The sequence below is a fragment of the Triturus cristatus genome, chromosome 2_2 (genome assembly GCF_964204655.1).
Source record: "Triturus cristatus chromosome 2_2, aTriCri1.1, whole genome shotgun sequence".
Classification (NCBI taxonomy): Eukaryota; Metazoa; Chordata; class Amphibia; order Caudata; family Salamandridae; genus Triturus; species Triturus cristatus.
The window spans coordinates 706,926,397-706,941,562 of NC_140582.1; the positions used below are offsets into that span (position 1 = coordinate 706,926,397).

Genomic DNA, 15,166 nt, shown 5'->3' on the forward strand with positions numbered 1-15,166 from the left:
CAAAAATAGATCTACAGAAATGCACTCATGCAAAAGAATCTTAAATCACACATTAGCTGTCTGGTAACTTTCATGAACATCACACATATCACTTGTACAGTTAAGAATTGTCATCCAAATTGAGAACTCAAACGCAGGCAAACATTGTTGTGCTGTGTTGTTAGGCACTGTCAGGTTCGCAGTATTTCACATAGCATGCTTTTCTGGGTAACAGCAGAGTTAGATGGTAACAGGCATATGTTTGTGTATGAAACGGAAAGGTTTTCTATACTGGGTTCCTTTGTGGAATTTGCAATACTCCCTAGCTCCTTTTTCAATAAGCACAATATGAGGTAACACTTTCTGATATCAAGAAACTTAATTAACATCTTGATATCTTACATTGTCCCCAGCTGCGCTGCCATATTTTACTATTCTTTAAAAATGTGTTTCACAGGACACGAGGGGCCAGAGAATGGTAAGAAAAAGTATGTGCACAGTATTAGGTAGAATTGTTTAGGTATCCCTCTCAAAAACGTTCAGCTTATTCCTTGGTCATTTATATTTTCACTATTGTCTGTTCATAGATATCCAAATTAGCTGTGTAGTATATTTCTGTCCTTCTCTTAATCTTTAAGAAACCGTATGGCTGAATGTCCGATAGGCTGCACTTCGACTTGACTAAACTCTAGCCATGAAAATTACTTTCCCTTTCTTGTTCTATAACTTATCTAATTTATTGAATATTATATATGATTTACTGTTACTTGGTATGAACACAAGTTATTTCAGAATAATGTATACATTTTATGGTTTCTATGCATTGTGAATTTCTTTTTCTCAAATAAATAAATATGACACAAAAAAAACTCTAGCCATGTTTCTCCAGTACTACATCAATGGGCAATAAACTATTGAAATGCATGATCCAATATTAAATTAAGCTCCTGGAGGTATGGTTCAGAAAGGGACAAGTGTATGTGTGGGATGGAATTTAAAAAGTAGGCTTAAAACGTGCTTGAAGGTCATAGTTTGTGTCAACAATGGCTTGGGTAGGGAAGCATAGCTAGGCTACTGTCAAGCAGGCTAGTTTTCTATAGACCTCCTTAAAACATGCTCACATTTGGAAATATACCTTCAATACAAGATAATACACTAAATAAATTGATTTGTGATTCATAGTCAATTTTACTTGAAATATGTTTGGCAATGATTTGGATAGTGAAGACTGATAAAATGGCGGCGACCAAGAAGATTTTGTTCCCTTCCGATGTGATGGTGCAGCTTGTGGGCCCCTTGGATATCAAACTCTCTTTAACTGCAGGAGATTCTTAGCAAAGACAGATATTTTGGCTGTGTATGGCAAGTAGATGAAGCAAGCAATCAGGCAAAGGCCCTGGAAGAATAGCTGAATTTGTATTCAGAAGGCAAAACAGATAGAGCCTCACCCATTTTGTGGGCAATTGTGTTGTTCCTTTGAACAGCTAAGGAAAATAGATCATAGATATATACAGTTATCCAGAATAGAGCCATTTCACAGGGCAGCTGCTAAGTCAAGGCCAACCACGTGACTGTTACAGCGGATGCCAGTAGATAAAGAGCATAAATGCAAAATGTAGTCATGATTTCAATAGCAAATTTTTAAAAAATAATACGAAACGTGCGGCAAATCCCTTTGCCATCATGCGACTTGGGAGGATATGTGGGGGGGGGGGTCTCTGAAGATTGCTTCTACTTTCTTTTTCCTCTTGGAGAAGTGATCTAGCAGCTATATTGTTTCTCCTCCTGGAAAAGCGATTTAGAAGCAATTTAGTGGTCTTCTTGAAATGGGAAATGTTTTCTGGGGAGCCAGTTAATTATATAATGCAGGGCAAATGGGCACCATTCAAGTCACTTGATTGAGCACCTGAGTGCCTACCAAAGATGGGCAAACTTGGAGCAGAATTGCTAAAGGCAGTGGAGAGGTTTGCATACAGTGTTTTTATTGAAGCACAAACATCGTAAAACGGACATTGCTCACAGAATGTTACTTTGTGCGTTCATGCTGAAACCAGATTATAGAACCAAGGATATGATGGAGTAGGTAGATGGAAACATGCTACTGCGACAGAACTGGATTACTTCAAGGAGGAAGAGATCATCTGCGTCGGAACAAAAGCTACTACAATCCAACACCGCCAAGATGCTGTTTCTCTTCTCAAAGGTATATAAACACTTGAACATAGGTAAAACAAAAATAAAGTGGGGTGGTACCGACTCCCAAGGACTGAACAAGGGCAGATGTCAAGGGGGAAAAGGAACCGGGTAAAGAAGAAGTAGGACCGATAAGGCATTTGATGGGTAGAGGAATGAAGCTGGTGCGGAGGAAAGTAGGTAAGGCGTGGAAAGGGGTGAAGACAGGTTTGAGGGAGAAAGATTGGTGGTGTTAATCTAGACAATGTGCCGGTGTTGTGTAGTTCCTACAAATCTATGTTGTCTAAACGCGCAGATCCTATAAACTAAGGGATTGGTTTCCATACCGATTCTAGACACCCCCACAGTATAGGTTAGTCTGTGGACCAGCTAGCTCACAGTGCCACTATAAGCCCCACAACCGTACCAAGGAGTGAATGGTTTCTGCCAACTATCAAACATGACAACCCTGACCCCTCAGGGATTGTGGAAACAGTACAGTACTTTTCGCTCAGTCACTCGAGCTCACTTCTTCTCCGAGAGATACACAGAATAAACGATGGGGATGTTTTAAATCAGCATTTATTGAACCAGCGTCATTTTGGTATAAAATACATGTGCTGCAACAACCATTAGACAGAAACAGCTATATACAATTACAAGCACCAACAGAGTAAATAAAAGGTAGAATTCTACCATGGTGCTAAAACTGTGGATATATGCATGCATATAAATACATGGCAGTAATCATAGGTACTCCGGAGATGCAAATCCTAGCTAGTGTACCTGGCATGTTTGCAGGTGTAGAGCCGAGAATCCCCCTAGGAAAGTGCCAACCCCATTACCTGATGGGAGAGAACACAGGACCCCGTGTTGGTCTCGAGTTGGACAACCCACAAGGGATGTCAGACACTGCGTACTGGTGTGTCTGTGTGCAGGGACGTCAGCGTCTCGTGTCAGCATGGAAGCTTCTCCTCTAGTTTGCTCAGCGAAAATGAGGTACTTGTATACCCGAAAGGTACCCTTAGGGGGTTCTACCTAGATATGTCATGGTACTGTGGGCCTGTCATCCAAGGATAACAACAGCAGTGACTTCTGTACAGAGTTCTTATGCAGAAGATGGTAACCCTGCTGTGATACTAAGAATCCTCATGCATAATAAATGAGGCTAGTTTTCAAGGAAAACCACACAACATTTATTCGGCATCTCAATCAGTCGTTTGTTAAGCACAACTACTCACCCGTAAGAGTCTCAAGGTGGTGGGGTTTAAGCAGGCTCCAGTCCACCAAGGAGGCGGGGGGGGGGGGGGAGTTTGAGTAGTTGTGCTCTTCGATGAATGTGGCGAGTTATCTGTGGATGGCTTTCTCGATGACCTTCGCTGGGAACGGGAGCAGGGCGATGGGTCTGTAGTTTCAGGTCGGTGGGGTCTGCTGAGGGTTTCTTCAGGAGGGGGTTAACCTCGTCATGTTTCCAGTCGTCTGGGAACATGGCGGATACCAGGGAGCGGTTGATGGTGTGGCAGAGCATGGGTGCGATTGTGTCGGCGGCTTTGTTGAAAATGTGGTGGGGACAGGGGTCTTTGGGGGCCCCGGAGTGGATCGACTTCATCGTCTTCAGTGTGTCTTCGGTGGTGAGGGCTGTCCAGTTGTCGATCGCTGGCTTCAGGGTGTCGGGGGTGGTTGGTGAGAGTTCAGTGTGTTGGTCGTCTTCTAAGTTGTCATAGATGCTCTTGATTTTGTGGTGAAAAAAAAAGGTGCTGAGTTTGTGGCAGAAGTCTTGTGATGGGAGAGATGTCGGTGGACTTGCTGGTGGGTTGGTGCGAACTCCTTGATGATGTTGAACAGTTCTTTGCTGTTGTGTGCATGAGTGGAGATACGGTCTTCAATCGCATTTTTCCTCACTTTTCTGATGAGTTAGTGGTGGGCGTTGGTGTCGGCTCTGAAGTTGTAGTGGGCTTCTGTGGAATTGGTGTTCCTCCAGCCCTTCGAGGCGGCGGCAAGTGCGTCTGGACTCTTGATATGGTGCACAAATCACCCGTGAGCATCTCGGCATGGTCTACAGTTACAAGCAATTATCCACAAGGATCGGTCACTTTAAAATAGGTAGGCTTTCAACAATTTCCTAAATTGGCAATAGTTTATGTAGGTACGAATATGCACTGGGAGCCCATTAGAATAGGAAGGGGCCAGGTAGGAAAAGGATTTCACCCCGCATCTAGTCAAGCGGATGCGGGATACACACAGCAGGACTTTATCCTTGGATCTTAAGCTTCTGGTGGGTACATATGCTTTGATTTTCTGTTGGAGATATTTGGGTTCTTTGCTCCTCAAGGCGCTGTGTGAGACAGCAGATCTTAAAACTGCTCCTTTTTAGGTCTCGCGTGGAGTTGCAGTGCAAAGCGGTGCTCGCCTCGACGAGATTTATTGTGAACGAGGAGTTTTAGAAAAGGGCTTTAAGCCCCGCCCCTCATTTCCATTGGCCGGCGTCACCGTTTATGCTAAACGGTGGCCTGCCATTATAAATTAGGGTTTTTCGTTGACACCCGGACTGGGTTCCTGCTTTGCTGCTGTCGCAAAGCACTTAATCTTTATGGGGCCATGTGTTCCACGCTAATTAGAAACAAATGGCCCCATAAAGACAAGAGATCGATGCTTGTTCCTCCAGCTGACGGATCCGGTGAGTTCGTAGAGAGGGGAAAGCCGAGCGGAATCCTGGCTCACACGCACACACAGCCCTCCCTGCCTCCCTCCCACATCCCTCTCCCCCACCCCTCCCATCCGTCCCCCAACATCAGCAGATAAGTAAATCCCACACTTGGGAAGCCGGACACCAGCTCTGAGACGCAGGCTCAGGTCTTAGCTCCAGTGTGGAATAAAATAAATGCACGCATAAATATATGCACATGTACTCGCAGGTATGCGTGCGTACCCTGCATTTCCGAGGGGGGATGGGGGTGTGGTGGTGTGTGCTCACACACGCTGACGTAAAGCTACGTGTCTGTAGGTGTGAGCTTGTACACAATAAGTATACAAATATACATTGTACACAACTATGAAGGTAAGGGGGCAGATGCAGGCTGATGGCTAGAGATAACGACAGGAAGGTAGGTGGGACTTGGGCAGAAAGGCAGTCAGACCGGTAGGTGGGTAGGCAGGGTGGCTGGTAGGGAGGCACATACTGATGAGAAGGTAGGTAGATGTGGACATAAACAGCTAGCGCAGGCAGGCAGAGAGGTGGGTAGATAGAAAGGGGGAGGCTGGCAGGCAGGGCACTAGGTGGGTAGAGGTAGGTGTATATGCAGGCAGATAGTTATGCCTGTGGGATTCTATGGGGAGACAGGCAAGGAGGTCATCAGGTAGGCAGGGAGGCAGGGAGGTCTGGGGGCAGACAGGTAGATGAATATGAGCATAGCGGCAGGGAGACCGGTAGGAAAGTATGTAGGTAAATTAGGAAAAAAACAGGCATGTTTGTAGCTAGGGAATCAGGCAGACTGTAGGTGGCCTACTGGGGGAACTGATGGAAAAAAGAAAGACTGAAACAGCTAAACATGTGCATTAAGAACAACATGCATGGCGAAAAATACCCAGTCAGCGCCTACATGAGTTGGTAACCAGTTTTCACACAAGTCAGCTCTACAGAGTAAATAACTGGAATGAGATATTCATTAAAAAACAGAATATTTTCCATGTTTCCACCCAGAACTGGACATTAGTAGTGCAGCAGGCGGTATAGGCATACACCTTCAATTTACGAGGCCCAAGTGAAATTTCCTGTTTGCTGCGTAGTTCTGTGTTACGCTTGTTATGCAACATTCCTGAAATTACTCAATATGCCACATCAAATATTTAGCGAGAGTGCACAGGAACAATGTGGACAACCAGAATACAAGTGCCTGCTATTTGGGGCCGTTGTATTTTTTTTTGTGCGCGCGTGCTAAATACCCTTGTCACGTCTAAAACGGGTGTGACGTCGCATTTTTGGCTAAAATATAGCGCAGGATTTGTGTGTCAGTAATCACACAGAATATTTAGTCTGAAATTATGCAAAAACAAAGTATGCTAAGTTCGCACACCACTAAAGTTTACTTTACAACAGCGAAATCCTCCCAGGAAGGATCACAACTTCACCCAGAGGGCTTGGGAACAAAAATAATATGCAAAGTTTAATTTTTAAAGATTTGAAAATATATAAAAAGGCTCCTTTGTGAGAGATTTGTAGTGGTGCCTAATGATCCACCGACTTGTGAATGTTTATACATGCTAAATATTTATAGATCAGCACATTCTATGCTTGTGTCTGCAGCCGCGTTAGTGTATTCTTGAATGCTCGGATTCGAAGTTCAACCAATACAGTCATCAAGGCAGTTTCAGTTCCATGTCCCGGCCGGAAACCACATTGTACATCCTCCAATTTATTGTTACTTTCCAGAAACTGCAAGAGTGTTCTACTAACCAGGCACTCTGCGATCTTAACAGGGTAGGGTAAGAGTGAGATTGGTCTATAGTGATTAGGGCTCAAGGGGTAGGGAGCTGAAGGGGTAGGGAGCAGCGGACAGATCTGTCGGAGCAGCGGAAAAAGTTCAGTTTTTAGTTCTTTCCAGATTCTATGGGGTAGTGGATCCATTGGGGAGCCTGAGGAAACACTTAAGGCTAACTTGCTGAATTCCTCTTCTGACGGTATATCAAAGTGATACAGAGATGCCGTTCAGGCCCTATCTAACCATACCTCCTTCTGAATCACTGGTGGTGAGCCCTCATGAATGCTGCTAGGGTCTTCCACTTTATCTATCTCACATAATCTAAGGCCATCAATGATCTTGTTAATTTTCTCCACAAAAAAGATTGCCAGCTTGTCAGAGATCCTGTGTGGCAATGATCTTATTTTTTGTGCAGTCTGGATTAGAGAGATCTTTCACTATTTTAAAAACACTTTTAGTACTATTTCAGGCTTTCTAGAAAATACCTGCATAATATTCCGCTTTAGTCATAGTAATTTCTTTTTTATAGTTACTTCTTACAGGCAACTTTGTCCTCCTCTGCATATTCTTTCCTCCACTTCCATTTTGCCTGCCTGCAGCCCTTTTTACATTTTTTTTTTTTTTAAACATTTCGCTATACCACGGGCTGAGTGTCGACATGTTTTTTTTGGTCATTTTTCATGGGGGCTACCTGGTTTAACATACTACTTATTTGTTCACAAAACAGCGTGTAATTTTCATCCACCTATTTGTTTATGTTTAAAGGACCTAGCGCAGGACATATTGGGGATAGTTTTGATTTTTCAAAAGTTCCTTCTTCTACAATGGTTTCCTTTGGTACAAGTAGAGGTATTGCGTCTAGGTATATATATCAGGAACTTTATCAAGTAGTGATCAGACCAGTCTCAGGGGTCTCCCCATATTCAAGATGGCAGGGACTGAAAGTTGTACTTTACCTCGCCTACCCCACCTTATGGGTGGGGTTGGCAGAGGAGAGCACACCTCCTATTCTTTTAAATGTATTGTGCCAGTTTTCTCGCCCAAAGTGGAGGTGTATACCAGGTGCTGCCATCTGCTGCTTGCAGCAGAGGCTGGGGGTTGCATTACAGAGGTGTCAGGCCTTTGAAGATCCCCTCTTCAAGCACTGGGCCATCCTGGGGGAGGAGGCATGACACCTGTGCCCAGGATGTGCATGGTTTCTGGTCCCAGAGAGCATGGGCTCTCTACCCAGGGGTCCAGAAAGATGTCTAGTGATGGCTGGTTGCCTACAGCCGGTCAGAGACCACACCAGGTTTGGTAGGTTTTCAAGGGGCACCTCAGAGTACATGTTATGTTAATCTGATTTGTAAAGCACACAGCTACTCAGCAGTGCGTCCCGTCGCTCAGGCCAAGAGCAACATAACAGGACACCTATATTGGCTGCCTGAAGAGCCATGTCTTCAGTTTCCTCTTAAAGGCAGCGAGAATACTGGTCAAGTGGAGGTCTGTTGGAACCTTGTTCCAATTGAGCGTCCTCAAGTAGGAAAAGGATCTACCGCCTATTCTATGGCAATTGATCCGCGGCACTCTTGCAAGGAGCGCGGAGGAAGAACGCAAGGTAAGGTATGCGCTGGAATATATTTGCTGATCCTCTCTCTAAGGGTGACTGCGTCCGTAACATGCATGGCCTTAAGTATTAAGACCAGAGTCTTAAAGACAAGCCCCTTTTTAGGTCTCGCCTGAGCCAGCGCATGCGCTGCTCTGGCGAGGCATTTAGTGAGTGGGCTTTCAAAAGTCCGACTGGGTGGCATAGAGCGTGCAGTTACGCGCACAATGATGAGCAGAGGCGCCATCTGGCTTTCCTCTCATGGTGCACGCACATCGCACACCACTCGCCAGCCTGCTTTCACTTTTCCCATCGCGCGCACGCACCACTAGCGTCCTTATTTTTCCTTTAGCGCGCACACAAATCCCGGGCTTGTTTTTTTAACTTTCACTTTTTTGTCCTCGTCAGTTACCGGGCTACAGCTTTTTTTTTTTTTACTTGCATCGTTAGGCGCGCGCTTGTCTTTTTCTCTCTCTCTCCTTCCGCTGGTGACATTCACAGCGTGCAGGGACCAGGTGACTGCTGCCTGCAAACTTCGCATAATTATAAATCCCCACATTGCTCTGTAATCTCAATCATATATATCATACAAAACAGAAGGCACAATACTACATACGTGTCCTTTTCTTAAACAACAGTCCAGTACTACAAATGATGCAATCCTGATGCATACTGCCGACTGGTAACCATGGTCTTTAAGGATGTGTTCATGGCTGTGCCATAGATAACAACTAGGCCCATGTTAAGAAAGTACCCCTATGCCGATTCGGTTTTTAGCCAAAAGCACGTATTGTGTTCGGACGTACAGTCACACTTCGAAAATGAAACTACATCAGGAGTCTACTGTGTTGTTAACTAAAAGGTCAGATGTGGCTACTGGCAATATTATTGGAAAGGGATTTTTGCCAACCCCTTGCTACTGGGTCATACTCAGTTATTGGGTGTCTGATGGTGCGCGACAATACAGTCTGGCACAAATCATCAGGTGTGTGTCTGACTGTTCCCCCTTTCGCTTCAGACTCGACCTCCATCATGATATCCGCTCCTCCCTCCCTCCGTCAATGACTAACTATTACAGGTGGCATATTCTTGACGGTGCCAGGTCTCCCAGTAGCATCTCCATCAGGTAAAGCGGTTACGCGAAGGGGAGGCTGCAGTTCAACTCCTTGCATGAGTCTACGACCTGATACTGACAACCTACTAACAGACCAATCAAAGTGGCTCCTTCTCTGACATTCTCATAACAGGAAGTGACGAACTCCGCCCGCGACTTCGTACACTAGGAAACAGAGTAACTTTATGTAAATGAGAGAGAACAATGACGGACAAAGCTGTACCCGCGCCATCAAGTTGAAGAACTAATAGTTGTCTTGGAATCAAAGTTATTCCGTCAAAGGATCGAATGTTTTTTGTGAAAAATCACTTCAGCTTACAGCCATTTCATATATGAAGACCAATTCTCTTTGTTCGGATAGTATAAAGTCAATGTGTATTTGTAATTCTGTTTCATAAAGGATACTGCAAAACATTGGTTTTTGTAATTTGGAAACAATGATAATATATTAATCTGCACATATTTTCCTCGGTGTGTAGGAGTAAAGCTAAAGCCTTCCATAAAGAACTTCGAATATAGTGTAATTTCAAGATGGCTACCCTGTTCGAGCTCAACAGAGTGACTGCCGTTGCTTTCCATCCAGTCATATGGACAGTAGCTCTTTCTGGAGTTAATTCAGTGTCTCTTGGGTTTTTCTGTCCTCCTCGGGCACGGGCAAGGGCAACTGTCCACCTTGTAGGTTTTGGTTTCGTCTAGCGCTCTGGCATTGTGTTGATGTTCTATTTATTCACTTTTGCTGTTGAAATATTTCCCATTTTCTTTATCCAGTTGGTGTTCAGAACTCCCTCTTTCGCGGTCATTTATTCCTCAAGCTAACGTTTGGGCTTTTTTTTATTTTTTTATAAATATCTGACAAGTGCTCGGTGCTACATTTTCGCGTTCCTTGATTTTGGCTCAGTTGTTTTGGACGACTGCATTGCCCCGTGGCTGAATGATCGTGGCAGGCTGTACAAATGCTGCAAACGAAGTAGGGACAGTTTCAGTAATGCGCACATGGGATGGACGGTGAGTTTGTCCATTAACACATGTATCATGGAAATGTACACTGGGGGGAGGTTTCAAATATTAGTTAACAAATTACTGTAGGAAATAAGGATGTTTTATAATTAAGACTCCTGATTTTCTGTGTATACTGGTCTTTACAGATATACAGACAGACAACTATTTTCTAGTCTGTATCATGCATGCCAATAGACCCGATTCGTTTGGGAGTTTCCCCAATTTTGAAGCAAAAAAATGGCTTTATTTTGGCTCTCCTGCCTGAAATTGCTTAGCCTTCAATAGAAGTCAATGGGGGAAATGCATTCCTATGATTATTTTTTTAGAATCTCCCACTTTAATCCTCTAAAATGTTGGCATGCATACTGAAGTTATGTTTAAATGTGGGTGTGAACGGAAATGAAGTTGTGTTTTGAGGGATTCTAAATGCTGTCAGTCATGACTGCAAGGCCAGTAGCTGTGTGCATTGACAAGTAAGATGGTTTACAAAAAACATGTTTTAGTAATGAGGCTTCTAAAGCAGTAGATATGCACACACCTCCACACCTCTACCTCTACACACCTCTCGCTCTACACACCTCTCGCTCTACCTCTAAGTGGCAGCCGGAGCCTGATCGCACTGCTTGTCCTTTAAAAAAAAAAAAAAAAAAAAAAAAAGAACTGGCATAGCCAACAGGTCTCGCCTTTAGGGCCTTATAAGTGTTTAACCATGCAACAGTTAATGTTGTTGCACCAAGGATATTGTGCTTCATAACTAAATACTTATAAGGCCCCAAAGCGAGACCTATTGGCTATGCCAATGCTGGTTTTATATGGAGCCTGTGGAGGGGTGAAGTCTATTAAGAAGAAAGTCAGGGAGACCAAGATGTTACAATAAATCCCACACTATCACTAGTGTGAATTTATTGTAAGGAGTAGGTTGGTGCCAAACACTCCTATGTTCATTGAAGCCATCATGGTGCTGTGGAACTCGAGTTTGAGTTTCCAGCCCATGTACTCTCTATGGGTACACTGGCACTTACAATATTAGGAAATGGACCCTAATATTGTATTGGCATATCTGCTCATGCAGATATGCCCTCGCCTGTGGTATAGTGCACTCTGCCTTAGGGTTGTGAGACCTGCTAGAGGGGTGACTTAACTGTGCCTTCAGGCAGGGTTAGCTGGCATGGCACCCAAGCAGTGCCATGCCAGCAAACAGGCTACCATTTACTAGGGACTTACAGGTGGTAAAAGGTCTAATTGGGGGTTTGTTTTTAGGGAAGACGCACTGTCAGGAACCCTGTGCGCTACATTTGAAACCACAATAAAACCAGGCAAAAGTTGGGGGCTGACCAAGCTAAAGAGGCACTGTCTCACAGAGAGAAAAGAAACCAGGTGATTTGAAGAATTATGGAACTGGATTAATATAGCAATTTTCCTGAATCTATAACTGCAGCCATATGCTGTGTTTAGTAATCCCACATAAAGAAAGCAGTAAAATGATGAGCCTAAAGAACATGACCTCTCTATATCTGAATTAAAGGAAATATCAGGACTTTCTTCTGGGCAGGATAAAAGCTGGAAAACGGCAAATTGAACATAATTCACCAAGATGTAAGCTCTAAACCGAGACCAAAATAAAGCACATGACCAACAAAAACACACCTTTTGCTCATAGGTCAATAGCAATAATAATATAGCACACAAAGGCAAATGTTACTTTAAGGAGCCATGCATGTTCTGAGACTGCCTCACTGAAGAAATGCTTGAGATCCCAAGAAGGTGAAGGTTTACAAATCGAACGGAATAGCTTTTTCAACCTTTAAAAGAAGTTTTAAATCACTGGGATCGTGAAGCAATATCAAGTGCCTTAATCAATGAGAAAGTCTATTCTTGGCCAGCTGCAGTAAGTAAGGCAGCAGCAGCACTTAATGGCATGGTGTGGCAGGATACGGAATCAATGCCCTTTCCCTGGAAAACATTTTATAATCTTTTGGCAGATTTAAATGCCTGTAACGAATGCAGGTAGGAGCCATGCTGCCAAATTTAAGGATGTCAAATTTGGATGGGGTACTTGGCCTGGAACTATGAAAAAAAAGGTTGGGTTTGCGAGAGACAGCCTCTTGTGAATTTTTTTCCAACAGATGAAGTAAGTCGCTTTGCCACCACTTTTTTCGGCCATTCCAGTCCAATCAAGATCTTCTTGGTCTTTGTCGGCCTGAGCCTCAGTAAAGTGCAAGAGATTAGATGGTAAGAGGGAAAAGCGTAAAAATAAATTTCTGACCAGTTCATCAATAGGGCATTTTATAGGGAACCTGGATGTGGGTATTTGGATGCAAATTGTCAATGAAGAATTCTGCTGTTGGAATAGATTTGAGTTTTTCCCAATCAGCAAAGATGCATCTTAGAAAGTAGTTTAAAACCCCCAGTTTTTCTTTGTACAGTATGCTTTGAGTAGGCGCATGACTATTCTCTGTTCCTGGCAGAAGCATCAGTTTTATAGTGTAAGCCAACTGGAATTAACCATTTTCATATTGTTTGTGCTTCTCTAGACAAAATCCTGGATTTGGATTCCTATCGCTTGTTGAGGTAATGCAGTGTGTTTATACTGTAAGTCTGAATCTGAATTTTGTATGTTGGTAGATAAGGAAGGAAAGAGTAATTGAAGGGCTAGATGAAGTGCCAGAGCTCCAAATGAATTTTAAAAGATAGCGTCTAATTCTCCTACTAGACGCTCTGTGCGGTCAGACTGCTGAGATGCGTAACCCAGACAGTCACCTATGCATCCCCGACTAATGTCGGTTTTGGGGATCTTGATAGAAACTGATTTCTTGAAGACAATTTTGGCGATTGTTCCACCAGGTTAGACACTCAAGGCTTTTTCGGATAGAAGTATTTGATGTCCCAGGAGTCCCACATCGGACTCATCCGATGATCTTCCAGACAAGAGCATGCCCAACTAGGTGCTCGGAATTATGAATACGCATGAAGCCATAGACCCAAGCAGAGAAGAGACTTGCCTCACCATTCGGATTGTGCATCACTTTGAGTTGTCAACCCTTCAATTCTAGAGCACATACTTTATCCAGTGAAGGAAAGCTTTTTAGGTCTCGCCTAGGCAGCGCGCATGCGCGGTCTCTCCGAGACATCAAGTAATCTCTATCAGGGGTGAAACTCCGCCTTTTGCCGGGGAATTTCTCCTGAAGCTTGCCATTTGTAACCACTGGCATTGCTTTTCTTACAGGGCTTATTATTGGCTCTAGAGGTGATGCGCCACTTCCGGTTATTACCGAAGCAGCACCGTCTAACTACAGTTTTTGTCCGCTTTCGTGACCAGTTTAGTTTCTGCACAGCCGTATTTTTCATTTATGGACTACTTCATTTTTTTTTTTTTTTAAAGCACCATGGCGCATGGTTCAGCCATAGCGGCCCGCGCCTTTCTTTTGTTTACTCTATTTTTTTGTATGGAGTTCATCTTGTATTTTCCTCATCCCGTGGTTCAGCCCGGGCATCGCGAAAACTGCGGCTGCCTGTGCCCCGGCCGCCATCCACTTGTCTCTAAGTTTAGTGTGAAGGCTGGCACTGAACTGATGCCAGGTTCATAAACTCACCGTCCGGCTCATAATTCAGTCTGATTGGCAGGGGGGTTCCTCTGACGGGCAGCACTCCGGGCTCCAGTTCAGCGCCCCCTAATTCACCCACTATCGAATCCGGCTAGCGCCTCTTACTGCCATACCTTCCCAAGCGCGCACTCTTCATTGACTTTGTTCCTGTGTCAGATCACAAAGCAGTTTACAAAGGATTCCCACACAAAAGCTGGGAGGACGGTCTATTGTCCGGCGTCATTACATTTTATTGAGCGTGTGACCCTTCAGAGCTGGGAGATTCTGAAGCCTGGAAGTAATATATACTTCTCAAATTCTCTCTGTAGTTTAGCTTACTGCCTTTGTCACTTTTTTGATATATTGCCACATTTAAATAAACATTCAATATAGGCGTCGTGCGTGCGTATGCAACAGACGGGATTTGGTACCTCAGGGAACTTTGGGGGCCTATAAATAGCTTGGCGGGGACAAAGGCAAGGTGTCTGAAGAGCACCCCTCCCATGTGTAACTCCGGCTCACGTCTGTAGTGAGCATCAATAGAAGGAGCGGCTCCTGCAGGACCAGGGACTAGAAGATGCGGGATCCCGTGCTCTCGCGCCTCACCGGAGCAGCCGTGCAGCTCTTAGAAGCGGCCCACTCAATGCGCTGGAGCTCTCGCGGCCACCGCCGGGGCAGAGGGACATGGTAAGTTTGGCTTAAGATGTTCAAAAGACCATTGGCTTTTGCAGAGTGTGTTGCTTACTTGTCAGTGGGGGTTAAATTGAAGGTAACCCGAAAAGTGATGTTCGCCATTAAGCAGCATTGTTGTTTACATGTGTGCAAAATAATTAAGGGCACAAATGTATTTAGCCGTTGTTTAAATGAAAGCTCCCCCCTTTTTACTTTGGCTTGTGTACTCCCCATACTACGCAGCCGCCACTCATCTGTTCACCACACAGCCCTTGTGCACATATACACATTGTGCAGCCTCCTCTGGCGGGCCCTTTGTCTCATCTGCATACCACAAAAAACCTTCAGCTTTATCTACTTACCGCACAGCTTCTTACAGCTATCGGCATCGTCTGCACAGTCATCTGTGGCCTGGAGACTCCCTCCCCACCCCCCACATATCCCTTTGACCCTTCTACCCTCCACCGAGCCATCTGGATCATGTGCACCCCACGCAGCCACTGTTTGACTCCTCTACACACCACACACCACACACATCCCTTTGACCATCTGAAAACATAACCCAAGTGTCACAATAAAAAAA

The 15,166-nt window shown here is 44.4% G+C and overlaps 1 protein-coding gene across 1 annotated transcript in view; it reads right to left on the reverse strand.

The window, feature by feature from the left end:
- The window catches only part of RWDD4 (RWD domain containing 4), a 68,537-nt gene that overhangs the window by 4,950 nt on the left and 48,421 nt on the right, over positions 1-15,166 (reverse strand). The window lies entirely within an intron of this gene.